We start from the raw sequence: 22,253 nt of genomic DNA, 5'->3' as shown, positions 1-22,253 counted from the left end.
TGGAGAGGGATCCCCAAGAATTTCAACGGGAAGGTTGTGTTTCAGCATAGGTTCCTGTTTAAGGAACACTTCATCTATTTCCCTTCTTTCCTTCATAAACATATCGTTTTCATGGTCTAGCAAATATTGTTCTAAGGATCAGTAGGAGATACGGCAATGGAAGCAAGACCAATAATCTCATCCTTACTAGGTGATTCTCTATCACGAGGTTGTCTATGAAACTTAGCAAAATTAAACTCATGAGACATACCCTCTAAGCCAATTGTAACAGTATCCTTTTCATAATCAATCCTAGCATTAATTTTATTTAAGAAGGGTCTACCAAAAATAATGGGACAAAAGTCATATTGTGGGGAACCAAGAACAAGAAAATCAGTAGGATATTTAACCTTCCCACACAAGACTTCAACATCTCTAACTATCCCAACTGGTTTAATGGTATCCCTATTAGCAAGCTTAATAGTAACATCAATGTCTTCCAATTCAACGGGCGCAATGTCGTGCATAATTTCTTTATATAAGTCATAGGGTATCGCACTAGCACACCCATATCACATAAACCATGATAACAATGATCTCCTATTTTAACAGAAATAACAGGCATGCCTACCACAGGTCTATGTATCTTAGTATCTGGTCTAGCAATATTAGCAGTCTCACCACAAAAATAAATAACATGCCCATCTAAATCATCATCCAAGAGATCTTTAACCATGGCAATTCTAGGTTCAACTTTGATTTGCTCAGGAGGTGTATAAGTCCTAGCATTACTCTTACGAACAGCAGTCGAAGTTTTAGCATGATCCTTTATCCTAACAGGAAAAGGAGGTTTCTCAACATAAGTAGTAGGAAAAATAGGATCACTATAGGTGACGGTCTTTTCTTTAACTGTAATAGGTGCAACAACCTTTACTTCAATGGGAGGATTATATTTAAACCACTTCTCTTTAGGGAGATCAATGTGAGTAGCAAAAGATTCACAGAAAGAAGCTACTCTCTCAGAGTCAAGTCCATACTTAGCGCTAAATCCACGAAAAGCATCAGTATCCATAAAAGATTTAACACAATCGAACTTAGGTGTCATACCTGACTCCTTTCCATCGTCGGAACCCCAATCTTCAGACTTGCATTTAATTCTTTCCAATAAGTCCCATTTGAAATCAATAGTCTTCAACATATAAGAACCAGCACAGGAAGTATCGAGCAGGTTGCGATCATTGAGAGAAAGCCGAGCATAAAATTTTTGAATAATCATTTGTCTGGAGAGCTCATGATTAGGGCATGAATATAACATTGACTTAAGCCTCCCCCAAGCTTGAGCGATGCTTTCTCCTTTGCAAGGACAGAAATTATATATGTAACTGCGATCACGATGAACAAGATGCATAGGATAGAACTTCTGGTGAAATTCCAACTTCAGTCGTTTATAATTCCAAGATCTCGTATCATCACATAGCCTATACCATGTCAATGCATCTCCCTTCAAAGATAAAGGGAAGACCTTCCTTTTGACAACATCATCGGGAATACCTGCAAGCTTAAATAATCCACAAAGTTCATCCACAAAGATAAGGTGTAAATCGGGATGCAATGTTCCATCTCCTACAAATGGATTAGCTAGCAGTTTCTCTATCATACCGGAAGGAATCTCAAAGTAAATATTTTCAAAAAGTTCAGCAGGTTGAGGAGCAACTCTTTGCTCGTCTAGTCTGGGTGAAGATACCCCGAACAAGCCCCTCAAAGGATTAGTTTCCACAGTGACAAGTAACAGAAAATTTCAGCAAACTATATAAATGTTTCCTTACCAAGTTCCACTCACCAAAAGCGCTACACTCCCCAGCAACGATGCCGGAATAGAGTCTTGATGACCCACAAGTGTAGGGGATCTATCATAGTCCTTTCGATAAGTAAGAGTGTCAAACCCAACGAGGAGCAGAAGGAAATGATAAGCGGTTTTCAGTAAGGTTTTCTCTGCAAGCATTGAAATTATAGGTAATAGATAGTTTTGTGATAAGATAAATTGTAACGAGTAAGAAGCAATGAAAGTAAATAAAGTGCAGCAAGATGGCCCAATCCTTTTTGTAGCAAAGGATAAGCCTGGACAATTTCTTATAATGAGAAAAGATCTCCCGAGGACACATGGGAATTATCGTCAAGCTAGTTTTCATCACGCTCATATTATTCGCGTTCGGTACTTTGATAATTTGATATGTGGGTGGACACCGGTGCTTGGGTACTACCCTTACTTGGACAAGCATCCCACTTATGATTAAACCCTATTGCAAGCGTCCGCAACTACAAAAGAATTATTAAGGTAAACCTAACCACAGCATTAAACATATGGATCTAAATCAGCCCCTAACGAAGAAACGCATAAACTAGGGTTTAAGCTTCTGTCACTCTAGCAACCCATCATCTACTTATTACTTCCCAATGCCTTCCTCTAGGCCCAAATAATGCTGAAGTGTCATGTAGTCGACGTTCACATAGCACCACTAGAGGAAAAGACAACATACATCTCATCAAAATATCGAACGAATAACAAATTCACAAGACTACTAATAGCAAGACTTCACCCATGTCCTCAGGAACAAACGTAACTACTCACAAAGAATATTCATGTTCATAATCAGAGGGGTAATAAGATGCATTAAGGATCTGAACATATGATCTTCCACCAAGTAAACCAATTAGCATCAACTACAAGGACTAATCAACACTACTAGCAACCCACAGGTACCAATTTGTGGTTTGGATACAAGATTGGATACAAGAGATGAACTAGGGTTTTGAGAGGAGATGGTGCTGGTGAAGATGTTGATGGAGATTGAACCCCTCCCAATGAGAGGATTTGGTGATGACGATGGTGATGATTTCCCCTCCCGGAGGGAAGTGTCCCCAGCAGAACAGCTCTGCCGGACCTCTAGATTGGTTCCGCCAAGGTTTCGCCTCGTGGCGGCGGAGTTTCGTCCCATAAGCTTGCCCACGATTTTTTCCAGGGTAAAAGCCTTCATATAGCAGAAGATCGACACCGGGGGGCCACCAGGGGGCCCAGGAGACAGGTGGGCGCGCCCCCCACCCTCCTGGCCAGGGTGTGGGCCCCTGATGTATTTCTTCCGCTCAATAATTCTTATTAATTCCAAAAACAGGTTTCGTGGAGTTTCAGGATTTTTGGAGCAGTGCAGAATAGGTTTCCAATGTTTGCTCCTTTTCCAGCCAGAATTCCAACTGTCGGCATTCCCCTTCTTCACGGTAAACCTTGTAAAATAAGAGAGAATAGCCATAAGTATTGAGATATAATGTGTAATAACAGCCCATAATGCAATAAATATTGATATAAAAGCATGATGCAAAATGGACGTATCAATCAATAACTTGCGAGATATTAGAATTGATAGCATGTGGTGGTGTTGCAAGTTTACTTATAATAGAAGGTGAATCTAAAGCAGAACTGGATGGTAGTTCCTTACCTCCCCTCGTCTTTGTGGTAAATATATTAGTCTTAGCATCCTTCAGATTCTTCATAGTGATAATATGATAATAATCCCAAGTGACTCAACAAATATAGCTATGCTCCCCGGCAACGGCGCCAGAAAAAAGGTCTTGATAACCCAAAAGTCTAGGAGATCGCAATAGTTTTCGGGGGTAGAGTATTGAACCCAAATTTATAGATTCGACACAAGGGGAGGCAAAGAATATTTGAAGGTATTAGCAGCTGAATTGTCAATTCAACCACACCTGGAGATTAATTATCTGCAGGAAAGTGATCGGTAGCAAAGTAGTATGATAGTTTTGATAATAGTAGCAGCAGTAACGGCAACAGTAACAGTCATAGCAGTATTTTTGTAGCAAGTGCAATAGTGACGATAGCAGTAGTAACTTAGCAAGAACAACATAAGATAAATTCGTAGGCATTGGATCGGTGACTTGTTGGATGATATTCATCATGAGACAGTTATAACCTAGGGCGATACGACACTAGATCCAGTTCATCAATATAATGTAGGCATGTATTCCGTAAATAGTCATGCATGCTTATGGAAAGAACTTGCATGACATCTTTTGCCCTACCCTCCCGTGGCAGCGGGATCCTGATGTCTACTATGAAACTTTATTATTGTAGACACGTGTTGGGCCTCCAAGCGCAGAGTTTTGTAGGACAGTAACAATTTTCCCTCAAGTGGATGACCTAAGGCTTATCAATCCGTGGGAGGCGTAGGATGAAGATGGTCTCTCTCAAACAACCCTGCAACCAAATAATAAAAAGTCTCCTGTGTCCCCAACACACCAAATACAATGGTAATTTGTATAGGTGCACTAGTTTGGTGAACAGATGGTGATACAAGTGTAATATGGATGGTAGAAATATATTTTTATAATCTGAATAATTAAAAACTGCAAGGTAGCAAATAGTAAATGGGGACAAAAACGGTATTGCAATGTTTGAAAATGAGACCTAGGGTCTGTTCTTCCGCTAGTGCAATCTCTCAACAGTGCTAGTATAATTGGCTCATATAACCACCCCTCAAAGTGCGATGAAGAATCACTCCAAAGTTCCTATCTAGCATAGAATATAAGAAGAAATCGTGTGTAGGGTACGAAACCACCTCGAAGCTATTCTTTCCAATCGATCTATCCAAGAGTTCGTACTAAAATAACACCAAATAATTTCAGATTCATATTACTCAATCCAACACAAAGAACCTCAAAGAGTGCCCCAAGATTTCTACCGGAGAAACAAAGACAAGAACGTGCATCAACCCCTATGCGTAGATTACCCCAATGTCACCTCGGGAATCCGCGAGTTGAGTGCCAAAACATATATCAAGTGAATCAATACGATACCCCATTGTGACCACAAGTATTCATATGCAAGCCATATATCAAGTGATCTCAAATCCATAAAAGTATTCAATCCGATAACAATGAAATCTCAAAGGGAAAAACTCAATTGATCACAACAAAATAGAGAGTGGAAAACACCATATGATCTGACTATATTAACAAAGCCCACGATACATCAAGATCGTGACATCTCAAGAACATGAGAGAGAGAGAGAGATTAAACACATAGCTACTAGTACAAACCCTCAGCCCCGAGGGTGGACTACTCCCTCCTCATCGTGTTGGCCGCCGGGATGATGAAGATGGCCACCGGAGATGATTCCCCTCTCCGACAGGGTGCCGAAATGGGGTCTAGATTTGTTTTTGGTGGCTCTAGAGCCTTGTAGCGATAGAACTTCTGATTTCGGTTAACCCCAAAGTGTTTCGAAATATTTGGGAATTTATAGTGTAAAGAGGGGGTGCAGGAGGCCACCGAGGTGGGCACAACCCACCTGGGCGCGCCTGGGCCCCCAGGCGCGCCCTGGTTGGTTGTGCACCCCTTGGGGCACCCCCCCAGGTGTTGCTCTTTCCCATTGGTGGTCTTCTGGTCCATAAAAAGTCCACAATAAGTTTTGCGATGTTTGGACTCCGTTTGATATTGATTTCCTGCGATGTAAAAAACATGCAAAAAAACGGTCACTGGCACTTGGCACTATGTCAATAGGTTATTCCAAAAAAATGATATAAAATGACTATAAAATGATTATAAAACATCCAAGAATGATAAAATAATAGCATGGAACAATCAAAAATTATAGATACGTTGGAGCGTAACAGCATCCCCAAGCTTAATTCCTGCTCGTCCTCGAGTAGGTAAATGATAAAAACAGAATTTTTGATGTGGAATGTTGCCTAACATGTCATCTCATATTCTTTTCTTTATAGCATGGACATTTGGACTTTTATATTGTTCGAAGCAATAGTCTAGTTTTGACATGATAACTAAATACTCAAGCATATCAACAAGCAACCTTGTCTTTCAAAATATCAGCGCTAACATAAGCTATCCCTAGCCCATCATGCTCAATCATTAATCCATTCATGAAACACACTCGTATATTAGCTACACTCAATGCTCAAATACGATCATAGTGCCTCCTAGTTGGTGCTTTATAAGAGAAGATGGACACTCAAATTAAAAATAAAAATTGCATAAATTAAAAGAAAGGCCCTTCGCAGAGTGAAGTAGGGATTTGAAGAGGTGCCAGAGCTCAAAGAGAAAATTGAGAGATAAAAACATTTTGAGAGGCATACTTTTCCCACCAACAAAAACGACTTAGAGCTCCCAACACTTTCCATGCTAGATATATCATAGGTGGTTCCCAAATCGAAAATAAAGTGTATTCCTTTTTCCACCATACTCTCACTTTCCATGGCTAACAGTATCCACGGGTGCCCTCCATACCAACACTTTCCAAGGAATTTATTATTTGACAACATAAAGTAAATTCATTTTTCATTTTGGGACTGGGCATCCCTAATACCTTTGCCTTACTCTCGTGCAATGACAAGTGAATAAACACTCATCGTGAGAATAACACATCGAGCATGGAAAATATTGGCCACCCCTCACCGCCTCGTGAGCGGTACGAGCACACAAAAGAGAACTTTATTTTGAAAATTGGAGATGGCACATACAAATTTGCTTAGAGCAGCAAAAGAATACCGCATATAGGTAGGTATAGTGGACTCATATGGCAAAACTGGGTTTAAGGATTTTGGATGCACAAGTAGTAATCATACTTAGTGCAAAATGAAGGCTAGCACAAGATTGGGGAGCGACCAACCAAGAAAAAAATAATCTCATAAGCGAGCATTGAGCATAATTAACACCGAATAATGCACCACAAGTAGGATGTAATTTCATTGCACAACTATTGACTTTCGTGCTTGCATAGGAAATCACAAACCTTAACACCAATATTCTTACTAAAGCATAATTACTCATCAAGATGACTCACATATCACATCATAATATCTCAAAACTATTACTAAGAATCAAGTTTATTTTGTCCAATGATCTTCATGAAATTTTTATTATATCCTTCTTGGATATCTATCACTTTGGAACTAATTTTCATGTGTTGCTTTTGATAAGCTCAAACAAATATAAGTGAAGATCATAAGCATAATATTTCTTTCTCTCAAATTAATTTAAGTGAAAGCAAGAGAGAATTTCTTCAAAAATACTAAAGCACACCATGCTCAAAAAGATATAAGTGAAGCACTAGAGCAATTCCATAGAAAAGAGCTTCGTTGACGGGATGTGAATGCCACGTACTTAGCCTCCCGGGCAACTATTTGAGGACTCTATCTTATTTAAAAACCTTAAGAGCTAAGTATTTTATTAAAACATCAATCAAAACAAAATAAAATGGCATTCCAAGAATAGCACACATCATGCGAAAAAGTAAAAACTTAGGCTCAACCGATACTAACCGATAATTGTTGAAGAAGAAAGGTGGGATGCCTACCGGGGCATCCCCAAGCTTAGATGCTTGAGACCTCTTGAAATATTATCTTGGGATGCCTCGGGCATCCCCAAGCTTGAGCCTTTGTGCCTCCTTAATTCCTTTTATATCATAGTTTCCCTAAATCTTAAAAACTTCATCCACACAAAACTCAGCAAGAACTCGTGAGATAATTTAGTATAAACCAATGCAAAACATTATCATTCTCTACTGTAGAAATCACTAAAATTATTACTCAACATTGCATACTAAATGCCTTTGCATATTTAATACTCCTATCCTCAAATAGAATCATTAAACAAGCAAACATATGCAAACATAACTTGCAACAATCACCAAGCTGACGCGGGGTCTCGTCGTCATCCCCCACTAGTACTAGAGGAGCCAAATTCTCGTGGCCCAGTTTGACACTGGCCACGGAAACCTTGAAGACGTCCGAGGGGTTGGGCCGTCTGTGGAACAATGGTTCCTTTGGCTCCATTATTGTCGCCTTCCCCACGTCCACCTTCTGGTCGCTGATGGTGTACAATAAGGTGCACGGGGTTTCATCGGCCTGCAAAGAGAAGTCTGCGACGTGAGACATCCGAAAGGCAACAAAAACGGGAGATTATACATTTATTGAAGAGGGCTAGTGTGACAGATACCATGAGGGCATCGAGCTCAGCCAAAGACGAAGCACCGCCAAGCACGTCCGATGCCGGAGCCGGAGCGTGAGCAGGTGCAGGAGCCGGTGCGGGAGCTGGTGCAAGAGCAGGTGCAGCTGCAGGTGCTGGTGCAACGCTAGTCGAGCTACTCCCCAAGAAGTCAGCAAGGGGAAAATCCGCTGCATTTTTTCCTAGATTTTGCCTGCTCCAATTGAAAATGACCGGAACCAAGCTAGTAGACATATCTACAAGCACCTGTTTTGCGGCAACCACCGTTGTTGCGACTGTCTCAGATGATTTCTTCTCAACCGCAATCTCAACCTTCTTGTCGATGTTTTCTTCAGTTAACCTCCGTCTTTCCTTTCTCTCCTCCATGATCTCATGGTAGTACTTCTTCCATGTGGCGCCGTCTCTGACACCGTGCACGCGTCCATACGATGGTCGAGTCTCCATCGGGAGTCCTTTCAATATGTTCAACGCCCGGTTGAATGGATTGTCCCACTTGGGCCTCGCCAACGCCTCAGACGGTGAGTCGCTTTCGGCCGCAATCCCGTGTTGCTCTCTCTTCAAAAGGCACAAGGACCATTTACAAATATGACTAATGTGTAGTCGAATTGATCAGAAACTAAGATTACCAGCAGTCTCATGAACTCCATCATGACCCCGTTCGTCTCGAAAAACTTCTTCACTGGGTCCCAACAATATCGGGCCCTGAGGACGTCACGCTCCTGCGGAACGGTGAAGGGTAATGATCTTTCTTAGTAGCTTTATTTAATTTACGGAAATCAATTACCATCCTATAACCTGTAATAATTCTTTGCGGGATCAATTCATCTTTATCATTAGGAACAACGGTAATACCTCCCTTTTTAGGAACACAATGTACAGGGCTTACCCATTCACTATCAGCAATGGGATAAATTATACCTGCCTCACAGAGCTTTAGTATCTCCTTTATTACCACTTCTTTCATCTTGGGATTTAGTCATGGCTGAGGATCTCTAACTGGTTTGGCATCTTTCTCCACTGTAATTTTGTGTTGGCATAACGTGGGACTAATGCCCTTAAGATCATCCAGAGTATATCCAATAGCAGCTCGGTGCTTCTTCAGAGTTTTCAGTAATCTTTCTTCTTCTTGCTCTGAAAGGTTAGCACTAATAATAACAGGATATATTTTCTTTTCATCAAGATAAGCGTACTTAATATTATCAGGTAATGGTTTAAGTTCAAACACGGGATCACCCTTGGGTGGAGGGGGATCCCCAAGAATTTCAACGGGAAGGTTGTGTTTCAGCATAGGTTCCTGTTTAAGGAACACCTCATCTATTTCCCTTCTTTCCTTCATAAACATATCGTTTTCATGGTCTAGCAAATATTGTTCTAACGGATCAGTAGGAGGTACGGCAATGGAAGCAAGACCAAAAATCTCATCCTTACTAGGTGATTCTCTATCACGAGGTTGTCTATGAAACTTAGCAAAAATAAACTCAAGATACATACCCTCTAAGCCAATTGTAACAGTATCCTTTTCATAATCAATCCTAGCATTAACTGTATTTAAGAAGGGTCTACCAAAAATAATGGGACAAAAGTCATATTGTGGGGAACCAAGAACAAGAAAATCAGCAGGATATTTAACCTTCCCACACAAGACTTCAACATCTCTAACTATCCCAACTGGTTTAATGGTATCCCTATTACCAAGCTTAATAGTAACATCAATGTCTTCCAATTCAACGGACGCAATGTCGTGCATAATTTCTTTATATAAGTCATAGGGTATCGCACTAGCACGAGCACCCATATCACATAAACCATGATAACAATGATCTCCTATTTTAACAGAAATAACAGGCATGCCTACCACAGGTCTATGTATCTTAGTATCTGGTCTAGCAATATTAGCAGTCTCACCATAGAAATAAATAACATGCCCATCTAAATCATCATCCAAGAGATCTTTAACCATAGCAATACTAGGTTCAACTTTGATTTGCTCAGGAGGTGTATAAGTCCTAGCATTACTATTACGAACAGCAGTTGAAGTTTTAGCATGATCCTTTATCCTAACAGGAAAAGGAGGTTTCTCAACATAAGTAGTAGGAACAATAGGATCAGTATAGGTGACAGTCTTACTTGGACAAGCATCCCACTTATGATTAACCCCTATTGCAAGCGTCCGCAACTACAAAAGAAGTATTAAGGTAAACCTAACCACAGCATTAAACATATGGATCCAAATCAGCCCCTAACGAAGCAATGCATAAACTAGGGTTTAAGCTTCTGTCACTCTAGCAACCCATCATCTACTTATTACTTCCCAATACCTTCCTTTAGGCCCAAATAATGGTGAAGTGTCATGTAGTCGACGTTCACATAACACCACTAGAGGAAAAGACAACATACATCTCATCAAAATATCGAACGAATACCAAATTCACATGACTACTAATAGCAAGACTTCACCCATGTCCTCAGGAAAAAATGTAACTAGTCACAAAGCATATTCATGTTCATAATCAGAGGGGTAATAATATGCATTAAGGATCTGAACATATGATCTTCCACCAAGTAAACCAATTGGCATCAACTACAAGGACTAATCAACACTACTAGCAACCCACAGGTACCAATTTGTGGTTTGGATACAAGATTGGATACAAGAGATGAACTAGGGTTTTGAGAGGAGATCGTGTTGGTGAAGATGTTGATGGAGATTGACCCCCTCCCGATGAGAGGATCATTGGTGATGATGATGGTGATGATTTCCCCTCCCGGAGGGAAGTGTCCTCGGTAGAACAGCTCTGCCGGAGCTCTAGATTGGTTCCGCCAAGGTTCCGCCTCGTGGTGGCGGAGTTTCATCCTGTAAGCTTGCCCATTATTTTTTCCAGGGTAAAAGCCTTCATATAGCAGAAGATGGACACCAGGGGGGCCACCAGGGGGCCCAGGAGACAGGGGCGCGCCCAGTAGGGGTGGGCGCGCCCCCCACCCTCCTGGCCAGGGTGTGGGCCCCCTGATGTATTTCTTCCTGTCGGATTTCGGGTTCTGGTAGACCCTTGAGGTTCGAACTCTGGGGTGCGCACGAAGATCTTTCCCCTACCAACTCGCGTCTCGAAGCCTCGCAACGAATCTAGGCTAGAAAGAAGAACACACAAGGGACACGAGGTTTATACTGGTTCAGGCCACCATTGTGGTGTAATACCCTACTCCAGTGTGCAGTGTGGTGGATTGCCTCAGGGGCTGATGATGAACAATACAAAGGGAGAACAGCCTCGCGAGGGGCTGTTCTTGAGCTGGTGCGATGAACTGCTTGGGTGAGTTCAATCGCTTCTCTCTCTCTCTCTCTCTCTCTCTCTCTCTCTCTCTCTCTCTCTCTCTCTCTCTCTCAATCTGGAACTGATCTCTCCCCCCCTCTACTATGGTGGCTAGTCCTATTTATAGAGGGAGGCCCTGGGCCTCTTCTTAAATAATGAGCGGGAAGGGCGCCAACAATTGGCCATTTTGAAGGGGAACATCTAGTACACTTATCCTGACTAAAGTTGGTCTACGGCTGCCAAAGTCTCTAACGATGACGCCGTCCTGGGCTCCACGATGACCTCCATCCTGCCGCTCTGCTGGTCTTGGTCTTGTTGCACCGAAACGGTAACCTTTGCCTGATGCCTTGGCCCATGCTTGCCCCCTTTGCACCGAAGGGGAAATAAGGATACTGCAAAGGCTGGCGCCCCCCTGGAGCCTGCCTGGTCTCGATCGTCATGGCTTGTGTCACGGGCTCCTCGCGAGGTGCCTTGCCTTGATCTCTCCGCCTCCTCGCGAGCCTGCCTGATGAGGCTGCTCCTGAGGAAGCTTCCTGTCGTCCGCCCCATGAGGCTTGGCCCCTCGCGAGGGTCTTGAGATTGAGCTAATGAAGCTGGGCTGCACTGGGCCTTCGCCTGAGCCACGCCACAGGCCGCAGGCAGGCAAGTCTGGGGACCCCCGTTCCCAGAACGCCGACAGTAGCCCCCGGGCCCAAGGCGCGCCCGGACTTGGCTTAGCAGAGAAGCGAAGGGGCAAGTGTGAAGCGTCGCGGGCCCCAATAGCCTGCGGTCTTGGGCGCCGCGTGGCGATTGATTGGATGTGGGCGTCTCCGCTTCCCCACGACGCCTCGGCAACTACACGACTTGACAAGTCCCTGCATGCAAAAATGGGTCATGATTACCTACGATCATGGAGGCCGGCGGTTGGCCTTCTCCGGCTATAAGTACGGAATGGCGTGAGCCCCTTCAGTCCATTCCTTCCTGCTACTCCTTTCTCTCCATCCCGACTACTCATCATCCCCATGGCCCTGCCGAAGAGGTTCTCGGTCGTGGAGAAGGGAAAGGCTCGTCAAGAAGGGCCTGACCCTCCTTCGACCAAGCGCGGCCGGGGCCGCTGTCGGTGTCAAAACCGGCGGATCTCGGGTAGGGGGTCCCGAACTGTGCGTCTAGGCGGATGGTAACAGGAGACAAGGGACACGATGTTTTTACCCAGGTTCGGGCCCTCTCGATGGAGGTAAAACCCTACTCCTGCTTGATTGATATTGATGATATGGGTAGTACAAGAGTGGATCTACCACGAGATCAAGGAGGCTAAACCCTAGAAGCTAGCCTATGGTATGATTGTTGTTATTGTTGTGTCCTACGGACTAAAACCCTCCGGTTTATATAGACACCGGAGAGGGCTAGGGTTACACAGAGTCGGTTACGATGGTAGGAGATCTACATATCCGTACCGCCAAGCATGCCTTCCACGCCAAGGAAAGTCCCATCCGGACACGGGACGAAGTCTTCAATCTTGTATCTTCATAGTCTTGGAGTCCGGCCGATGATGATAGTTTGGCTATCCGGACACCCCCTAGTCCAGGACTCCCTCAGTAGCCCCCGAACCAAGCTTCAATGACGATTAGTCCAGCGCGCATATTGTCTTCGGTGTTGCAAGGCGGGTTCTCCTCCAAATTCCATGTGCTTGCCAAATAGTGTCCGGCTTCCTCATAAATGTTGTGCTCCTTGGCTTCCACGTCCAATAATGGCCCTCTTCCACGTGTCGTATGAATGCGAAAAGCCAGGGTATTTTTACGTTTTACCCCCAAGCTGCACGAATAAGCTGCCTATAAGAGAGGCAAGGATCTAGATCCAAATCACACCATCCTCCTTCCGCGAGTACTCATTAGAGCGCCTCTGACAAAAATCCACTCCATCATGGACAGTCGATGCGGCTCCTCCTCTCGCACTCCCAACCCTCAGCCAGGAGACTAGAGGAGATGTTCAGTTCCGCACAGCGAGCTGGTGACGCTCCAAGCGGAGGGATACCTTCCTCCGGCCTTCATGGTCCCGATTCGAGCCGGGCTGGCCACCTACAAAGGTGGAAAGTAGGCGGAGAACACCCCCAATCCCTCCAAAGGAGAGCGGGTGCGTTTCGTCCCTTTTCTAATAAGGGGGATCGGATTTCCCATACATCCGTTTCTCCGGGGGCTCCTGGAGTTCTATGGACTCCGGCTTCATCACCTTACACCTGCCTCTATTTTGCACATCGCGGGTTTTGTAGCTCTTTGCGAGCTGTTCTTGGGCATCGAGCCCCATTTTGCGTTGTGGAAGAGATTGTTTTTCCTCGTATCCCGTTCTCATGAGGGGTCGATATATCAAGTGGGCAGAGCCGAAATATGGCGCATCGCCGGGACCGGATATCTATCCGGGACCCTGAAGAAGGCATCCGAAGACTGGCCTTTGGAATGGTTTTATACGAAAGAGGCTCCACTGTCGGACCCAGTTCGGATCGGCCTCCCGGAGTTCAGCAACGCTCCTCTGAAGAAACACCTGAGTTGGCGCCCGCGGAGCCCTCAACGGGAAGATGATAGGAGCTTCCAATATCTGATGGGCCGGATAAGGTTACTGGCCCATTCCGGATTGACCATGATTGGAGTCATGGCCACGTGCATTATGCGAGGGGTGCAGCCGCTCCAATATAGGGGCCACCCCATGTGGGACTTCAACAGGGAGAATGACGCCACCCGTCATGGCCGCAAGGGACCGGGATCGGCTGCCGATCTGGTGAAGATCCTGTCTGGCTTATACAAGGGGGAGAAGGAGGACTTCCTCCGCATGAGTCCATTGAATGGATTCTCCATGAATAACCCTTGGAGCTGGGTAAGAGGACGTTTATCTATCCGATCCGTGCTTTCAAAGTTAAGTGTCTTACTTTATGATTTCGATGCAAGAACTGCGCCGGGATGTAGAGGGCATACACAGCCCGGCTCCACAACCCGAGGATCCGGGACGATCCATTGATCCGGCCTCCGAGGAGGATCCGGATATAGAGGTGGAGCTGATCGATGGGGTGTTCCACCAACTTAGCGTGGATAATGCCCTAGTCGCCATTACGGCTGACTACCCCGGTTTAACTCCGGCTTCCCAGGTAACTGCGACCGAGGTCTTGTCATTATTACTCATCCATGCTTATTTCTGAACACTGTATACCAACGGTGTCCCGCGGGAGGTACCTTTAGGGCAGGAAGCCGGATCCGCGGTGGCTGACCAACAAGGGTCAGTTCGGCCCAGTAGGCGGAAGAGGAGTGCGGCGCGAGTCGAAACGTCGCCGCAACGGTATGGAGCACCATCGTATTTAAGGGAAAGATTCCTGGGAGGTATATTAATGCTCCTAATTCTTCTAGGAGAAAGAGCGCTCGCCGGACTATGCGCGGAGAGGTTGCCAACCAGGCCTCCGCCAGCCAGGCTCCAACACCTGGTCCGGAGGGGGAGGCGAGCGCAAGGCACGAGCCGGATGCTCCTCCAGCGGAGGATACCGACAGGCTGTCCGCCACCAGGTCTGAGGTGGAGAGCGCCATGAATCACAGGCGCCGCCGGACAGTTCTTCGTGACGCGTGTTTCTCCCCGGAGGCGTTGAATGCCTTTAATGCGGGAGACGCGCACCTCCGTGCCGCTCAAGATGGTCTAACCAGAGCCACGGAGCAGTATGTGAAGGACATATGGGTAAGGAATTTTAATAGTTATATATGCCAGTAGCCCCCGAGACTTAAAATAGTTAGAATAACTGATTTAAGGATCATTTGTTATGCAGGATCTTACGGAGAAGAATACCCAGCTGTCCCAGGAGCTTCAAAAGTGCAAGGCCCAACTTGAGGCCGCACTAGCCGCCGCCGGGGGAGCCACGGAGACCCCCTCTGGTAATACATACTTCGAAAAGATAAGTAGTTTATGAAGTGCGGTGTGTGCGTAAGTCTGACAATAATATTGCAGAGGGTGCCGGACTAGATCCGGACAAGCAACATCTACTGCGCTAGCTGAAGGCTGGCGAGAAGGTCCTTATGAGGGTGCAGCAGGAGAGAAACAAACTCCAAGATGCCAACACCTAGCTGAGCGAAGAACTAAAAGATGTTCGGGTCCAGCTGTCTGACTCCGTAAAGGAGAATCGGCGGCTTCGTCGCGGCATTTACAGTAAGTGCTTGAGCAAACTCTTTTGAAAGGAAGAGTTCGGCGAGGAAGTCAATTGAAAAAAATGTGTCTGTAGGTGTGCTCACAGGTCGTCCTGCGGAGGAAATGCCCGGTTCAACGGTGACCAACTTCCCGAGCTGCTGCAACTACACGAACGTGTTTGGCAGGCGATGAGTGGCGTCGCCCAGGCCTTGTGGCCGTCCGTCTCCCTACCCGAGGGTCTTGGAGGGCTTGCAGAGAAGCTTCAGGGAGCACGGCAACGCTTCCGTCTGTGGAAGATATCGGCCTGCCGTCAAGGCGCCAGGGAGGCATGGGCCATGGTCAAGACGCGGTACACGAAGGCGGATCCGAACCACATGGCCAAGGTCGGACCTGTGGGGCCCGATGGGAAGGAGATCCCTGTGAGCTTAATGTACGGCCAAGTAGAGTTGGCCGCGAAATATTCCCAATAGGACTGTAAACCAGACAGCCTGTTAGATGGGATTGAAGAGGAGTACAATCAGTCAATTTGACGATGTAACTTAAAATGACATGTAAAATGCCTTCTAGCCGGATTGTAGATCGTTTGTCTTTGTGGACCTTTTTGCTTCAACCTCGGGACCCGACAGTCCGGAGTGTGTCTGAATACCCTCACGGTTATATAAAAACCGGGGCATGCATGGAGACCAGGCATAGGGGTCATTAGTGCTTTATCAGACAAGTGCCCAACTAGTTATGTTATATTACATGGTTAGTAAGAAACATCTTCCAGGGAGAATAGTTCCGTTAGGAGTTCCTTTCCCTGGGAGGCATGCCCTAAAGTGCATGTCCAGACTGCGAAAAGAGTAGAAAAAGCATCTGGGGCAGATAAATAAATAAGTAATAAATCATCTTTCAAGTCACCGACCGAATATTCCCTTAAGAACGCTAGCTTTCGGCTTCACCCAGTCTGAGGTACACATCCGGCTGACCCGGCAGTAACAATCGCAGAGGTGGTCCCTTTACCTCCTAGCCGAACAATCGGGAACGTAGGGGTAATCACAGGAGCCAGGCAACCCAGCTTGGCCAAAAGTTAAGTCATATCGATGCATATAATGGTGAATAAAAGGCACATGCAGAAGTATGACACATGTGTTGGGCATGAAGCCCGTATAAATAAGCTTCTGTTAAAGAAGCCCCCAGGTATATTGAGTGCGAGTAGCACATCAAGTGTGTGCGAACAATGCGCAGATCAGCCCTCAAAGGCTTTTACTAAAAAGGGAGGAAAAAGGAGGGAAACAAAAGACAGCGAAAATGTAAAAGGTGGGCGGAGGAAGGAGACGAACTCTTAGTCCGGTGCTAGGCGTAGAATCTTCGGAGACGGGCTGCGTTCCATGGGTTCGGCTCGAGTCGGTTGTCAGATGTGTTACATAGACGGTATGCTCCTCCGGTCAGGACTTGGTTGATGATGAAGGGACCTTCCCATTTGGGCTTAAGTTTGTCCTTTTTCTTGTCCGGCAGGCGTAGAACTAGTTCGCCAACATTGTAAGTTTTGGCCCGTACTTCTCTGCTTTGATATCTTTGAGCCTGCTGCTGATAGAATGCGGAACGGGCTTTTGCCACGTCGCGCTCCTCCTCCAATGCGTCCAAACTGTCCTACCAATCCAACTCGGCTTCTCTTTCTTCATACATGCGCACTCGAGGTGAGTCATGAATTATATCGCAGGGCAAAACTGCCTCTATGCCGTATACCATAAAGAATGGTGTGAATCCGGTGGTACGATTTGGCGTGGTCCGCAGCCCCCAGAGTACGGAGTCGAGCTCCTCTACCCAGTGCATGTTAGATTCCGTGAAGGACCGCACTAACCTGGGTTTAATGCCGCTCATGATTAGACCATTTGCTCGTTCGACTTGACCGTTAGTTTGAGGGTGATAGACTGAAGTGTAGTCGAGCTTGATGCCCATGTTTTTGCACCAGAGTTTAACCTCGTCGGCCGTGAAGTTTGTGCCGTTATCGGTGATGATGCTATGGGGGACACCGTAACGATGTACTACCCCTGATATGAAGTCTATCACGGGTCCGGATTCGGCTGTCATAACTGGCTTAGCCTCTATCCATTTGGTGAATTTATCCACCATGACCAATAGGTATTTTTGCTTGTGGGTTCCCCCTTTAAGGGGTCCAACCATGTCAAGCCCCCAGACCGCAAACGGCCAGGTGATGGGTATAGTTTTGAGGGCGGTGGGTGGCATGTGGCTCTGATTAGCAAAGAGTTGGCAACCGACGCATCGTTGGACTAAGTCCTTAGCATCTGCCCGGGCCGTCGGCCAATAAAATCCTGTACGGAAGCCTTGCCTACAAGGGCCCGGGCTGCGGCATGGTGGCCGCCGAGTCCGGTGTGAATTTCGGCCAGAAGATTTCGCCCTTCCTCTTCGGAGATGCACCTTTGAAGGAATCCGGTTGTACTTTTCTTATAAAGCTCTCCCTCATGGACCTTGTAGGCTTTAGATCGCCGAACTATGCAGCGGGCCTTATTTTGGTCTTCGAGGAGTTCCTGCCTAATTAAGTAGGCGAGGAATGGTTCCGTCCACGGGGCAATTACTGCCATTATTTCGTGGGCTGAAGGTGTTATTTCATTGGTTGAGCCACCGGTTGTGTCAGAATGTTCGGTGTTGGGTGGTGCGGTTGGTTCCGGATTGTTGTTTCCGGACTCCTCTTCCCATACTACGGATGGCTTAAAGAGCCGCTCCAGGAAGATGTTTGGAGGGACGGCATCGCGTTTTGCGCCGATGCGTGCCAACACGTTGGCTGCCTGGTTGTTATCCCGGGCTACATGGTGGAATTCGAGTCCTTCGAACCGAGCTGACATTTTTAAGATGGCGTTATGGTAGGCTGCCATTTTCGGATCCTTGGCATCAAAGTCTCCATTTACTTGGGATATTGCGAGGTTTGAATCCCCGCGGACCTCTAGGCGTTGAATGCCCATGGAGATGGCCATCCGGAGACCATGTAGAAGGGCCTCGTATTCGGCTGCGTTGTTGGAGTCCGTGTACATTATTTGAAGTACGTATTGGACTGTGTCTCCGGTTGGGAACGTCAAGACAATGCCAGCCCCCAAGCCGGCCAACATTTTAGAGTCGTCGAAGTGCATGATCCAATTGGAGTATGCGCCGTACTCTTTAGGGAGTTCGGCTTCAGTCCATTTAGCGATGAAGGCAGCCAAAACTTGCGACTTTATAGCTCGTCGTAGTTTGTAGGTTATGTCGAATGGTAAGAGCTCGATGGCCCATTTTGCAATCCTGCCCGTCGCGTCGCGGTTGTTTATAATGTCGTTGAGAGGTACTTCGGAGGCCACTGTTATCGAACACTCTTGAAAGTAGTGTTGCAGCTTCTGGGATGCCATGAACACTGTGTACGCTATCTTTTGACAATGTGGGTATCAGGACTTGCATGGAGTTAAGACAGTGGATACGTAGTACACTGGTTTTTGAAGAGGGAATTTGTGCCCTTCTGTTTCTCGTTCGACGACGAGCACTGCGCTTGCAACTTGATGTGTTGCCGCGATATATAACAACATTGGTTCGCCCAAGTTGGGCGCGGCCAGGACCGGATTTGTTGCCAATATGGCCTTTATTTCTTCGAGTCCGGCCGTGGCAGCATCCGTCCATTCGAAGTGTTCGGTGCGCCTGAGGAGGTGATAGAGGGGCAATGCCTTTTCTCCCAAACGGGAGATGAAGCGGCTTAAGGCCGCCACGCATCCTGTCAATTTTTGTATTTGTTTGAGGTCTTTTGGGATATCCAATTGTGACAGAGCTCGGATCTTGGCTGGGTTTGCTTCAATTCCTCTACCGGATACAATGAAGCCCAAGAGCTTTCCAGCTGGTATGCCGAAGACGCATTTTTCCGGGTTGAGCTTAATGTCATATGCTCGGAGGTTGTCAAATGTGAGCCTCAAATCGTCTACTAGAGTTTCGACGTGTCTGGTCTTGACGACCACATCGTCTACGTATGCCTCCACTGTTTTGCCGATCTGGGTAGCCAGACATGTCTGAATCATGCGCTGATATGTTGCGCCAGCGTTTTTGAGTCCGAAGGGCATTGTGTTGAAGCAGAATGGTCTGTATGGAGTAATGAATGTCGTTTCTGCTTGGTCTGTCTCCGCCATCTTGATTTGATGGTAGCCAGAGTATGCATCGAGGAAGCACAATGAATCGTGCCCTGCGGTAGCATCGATGATTTGATCGATGCGGGGAAGGGGGAAAGGATCCTTTGGACAAGCCTTGTTAAGGTCTTTAAAGTCGACACACAGGCGCCAGGATTTGTCCTTTTTTGATACCATTACCAGGTTTGCTAGCCAGTCCGGATGTTTGATGTCTCTGATGAATCCGGCTTCTAATAGTTTGGCTAGCTCGTCTCCCATTGCCTGTCTTTTGGGTTCGGAAAATCGCCGAAGAGCCTGTTTGACTGGCTTGAATCCTTTTAGGATGTTTAGGCTGTGTTCTGCCAACCTGCGTGGGATTCCTGGCATATTTGAAGGGTGCCAGGCAAAGATGTCCCAATTTTCTCGAAGGAATTCTCGTAGTGCAGCGTCTACATCAGGGATTAATTGTGCCCTAATGGAGGCCGTCTTTGTGGGGTCCATTGGATGGACTTGGAATTTGACTATTTCGTCCGCTGGTTTAAAAGAGGTGGACTTGGATCTCTTATCGAGTATCACATCGTCCCTGTTCACCGTGGAGCGCAGCGCATTGACTTCCTCTGCCGCTAGGGCTTCGGATAGTGCCTCTAGGGCTAGTGCGGCTGTCTTATTTTCGGCGCGGAGTGCTGTGTCCGGATCACTGACAAGAGTGATGATTCCGTTGGGCCCGGGCATTTTAAGCTTCATGTACCCATAATGGGGTATGGCTTGGAAAATTGTGAATGCCTCTCGCCCTAATAAAGCATGATATCTGCTGTTGAACAGGGCCACTTGGAACGTGACCTCCTCGGACATGTAGTTGTCCGGCGAGCCGAACACCACATCTAATGTAATTTTTCCTGTGCAGCGTGCTTCCCGACTAGGGATTATTCCTCTAAAGGTTGTGCTACTTAGCTCAATGCGGCTCCGATCTATTTCCATTTTTCGAAGGGTTTCCTCGTAGATGAGGTTTAATCTGCTACCGCCATCCATGAGTACCTTGGTAAGACGAAAGCCGTCCACTATTGGACTGAGGACCAATGCGGCTGGTGCTCGGGCTGTTCGGAATTTAGGTTCGTCGCTGGCATTGAAGGTGATAGCTATGTCGCTCCATGGATTTGTCGTTGCTACTTGGTATACTTCGGCGAGGCTGTGGATTGTTCATTTCCGCATATTATTTGATGCGAAAGTCTCGAAGACTATTAATACCGTACTGGTACTGTTGGGCTGGTTTGCCGGGGCTAGAAGCTCTTCGCCACTTTTGGCCACCTGCCATAGTATCCAACATGCCCGAAGGCTATGTGTTGGAATGGCGCCCTCTGTACTATGGATTTTACAGGGTCCGCTGAGCCATCCCTCTAGTACGGTTCCGTGCCCTTTAGGGGGTTTTTGCTTTTTGGCTTTTGTCCCAGGTGCCTGGGCGTGATGCACTCTTTTATTTCGGACTAGGGTTGTGTTCGGAGCCGGATTGTCCCAAAACTTAGTTTCGGTTTTCCAGGCACTCTCCATCGCACAGTACTTTCGTACTATGGAAGCCAGGTCGGTGAAGCGTGTAATTTTGCGACGACTTACAGAGTTCAAAATTCCCTTGTCCGTGCAATTGTTGCAGAAAATTGAGATTGCGTATTCCTCACGGCAGTCCTTTATCCTGTCCATAACCAGGAGGAATCTGGCCCAGTAATGATGTACTATCTCCGTGGGCTCTTGCTGGATTTGAGATAGATCGCTTATGTTTGGGTGGGCGGGTGGCATTAAGTCCGGAACCCTGCCCAACTTGAGGCTCAAGGGCCGAAAAGTTTCCGAATTTGGAAGCTCGGATTGCTGGATGTTGACCAACGAATCTGGTCCGCTGCCTGACTTTAGGTTCAGTACTTGATTGACGTCCGTCCCTCCGCGGGAATCCGGCATGGAGGGATCAGGAATCCGGACATAACTGGTCTTTAATATAGAAGAAGAGTCGCCGCGTTGTTCCTCCACCACCGCAACGTGGTGGGTAGCCTGGGGAGAGTTGATCTCTCTCAGATCGGTTTTAAGCCCAATCTGATCATAGTCTGTAGCGACTCCCAGGACGGCGATGCGATCCAAGAGCTCGTTTACGGAGGAGAGCTCCATCGGATCTAGCAGCTCGGCGAATTCCGAGTTGACGTGAAGATCGCTTCTGATGACCCGAGAGGTCGTCGTCGGAGCGGCGGCCGAACAGGCGGTCATAAGAAAACCACCTAGCCGGATAGTTTGTCCGGTGGCCAAAGCTCCCTTGGCAATGGTACCATCTTTAAAGACGGGAAGAGGCATCCTTCCTGATAGTGACGGCACAGAGGAACTCTCAATGAAAGCACCAATGTCGGTGTCAAAACCGGCGGATCTCGGGTAGGGGGTCCCGAACTGTGCGTCTAGGCGGATGGTACTAGGAGACAAGGGACACGATGTTTTTACCCAGGTTCGGGCCCTCTCGATGGAGGTAAAACCCTACTCCTGCTTCATTGATATTGATGATATGGGTAGTACAAGAGTGGATCTACCACGAGATCAAGGAGGCTAAACCCTAGAAGCTAGCCTATGGTATGATTGTTGTTATTGTTGTGTCCTACGGACTAAAACCCTCCGGTTTATATAGACACCGGAGAGGGCTAGGGTTACACAGAGTCGGTTACGATG

This window comes from Triticum dicoccoides, chromosome 1B, assembly GCF_002162155.2.
Source record: "Triticum dicoccoides isolate Atlit2015 ecotype Zavitan chromosome 1B, WEW_v2.0, whole genome shotgun sequence".
NCBI classification, from domain to species: Eukaryota; Viridiplantae; Streptophyta; class Magnoliopsida; order Poales; family Poaceae; genus Triticum; species Triticum dicoccoides.
Note: the sequence above shows the minus strand (reverse complement) of the source record.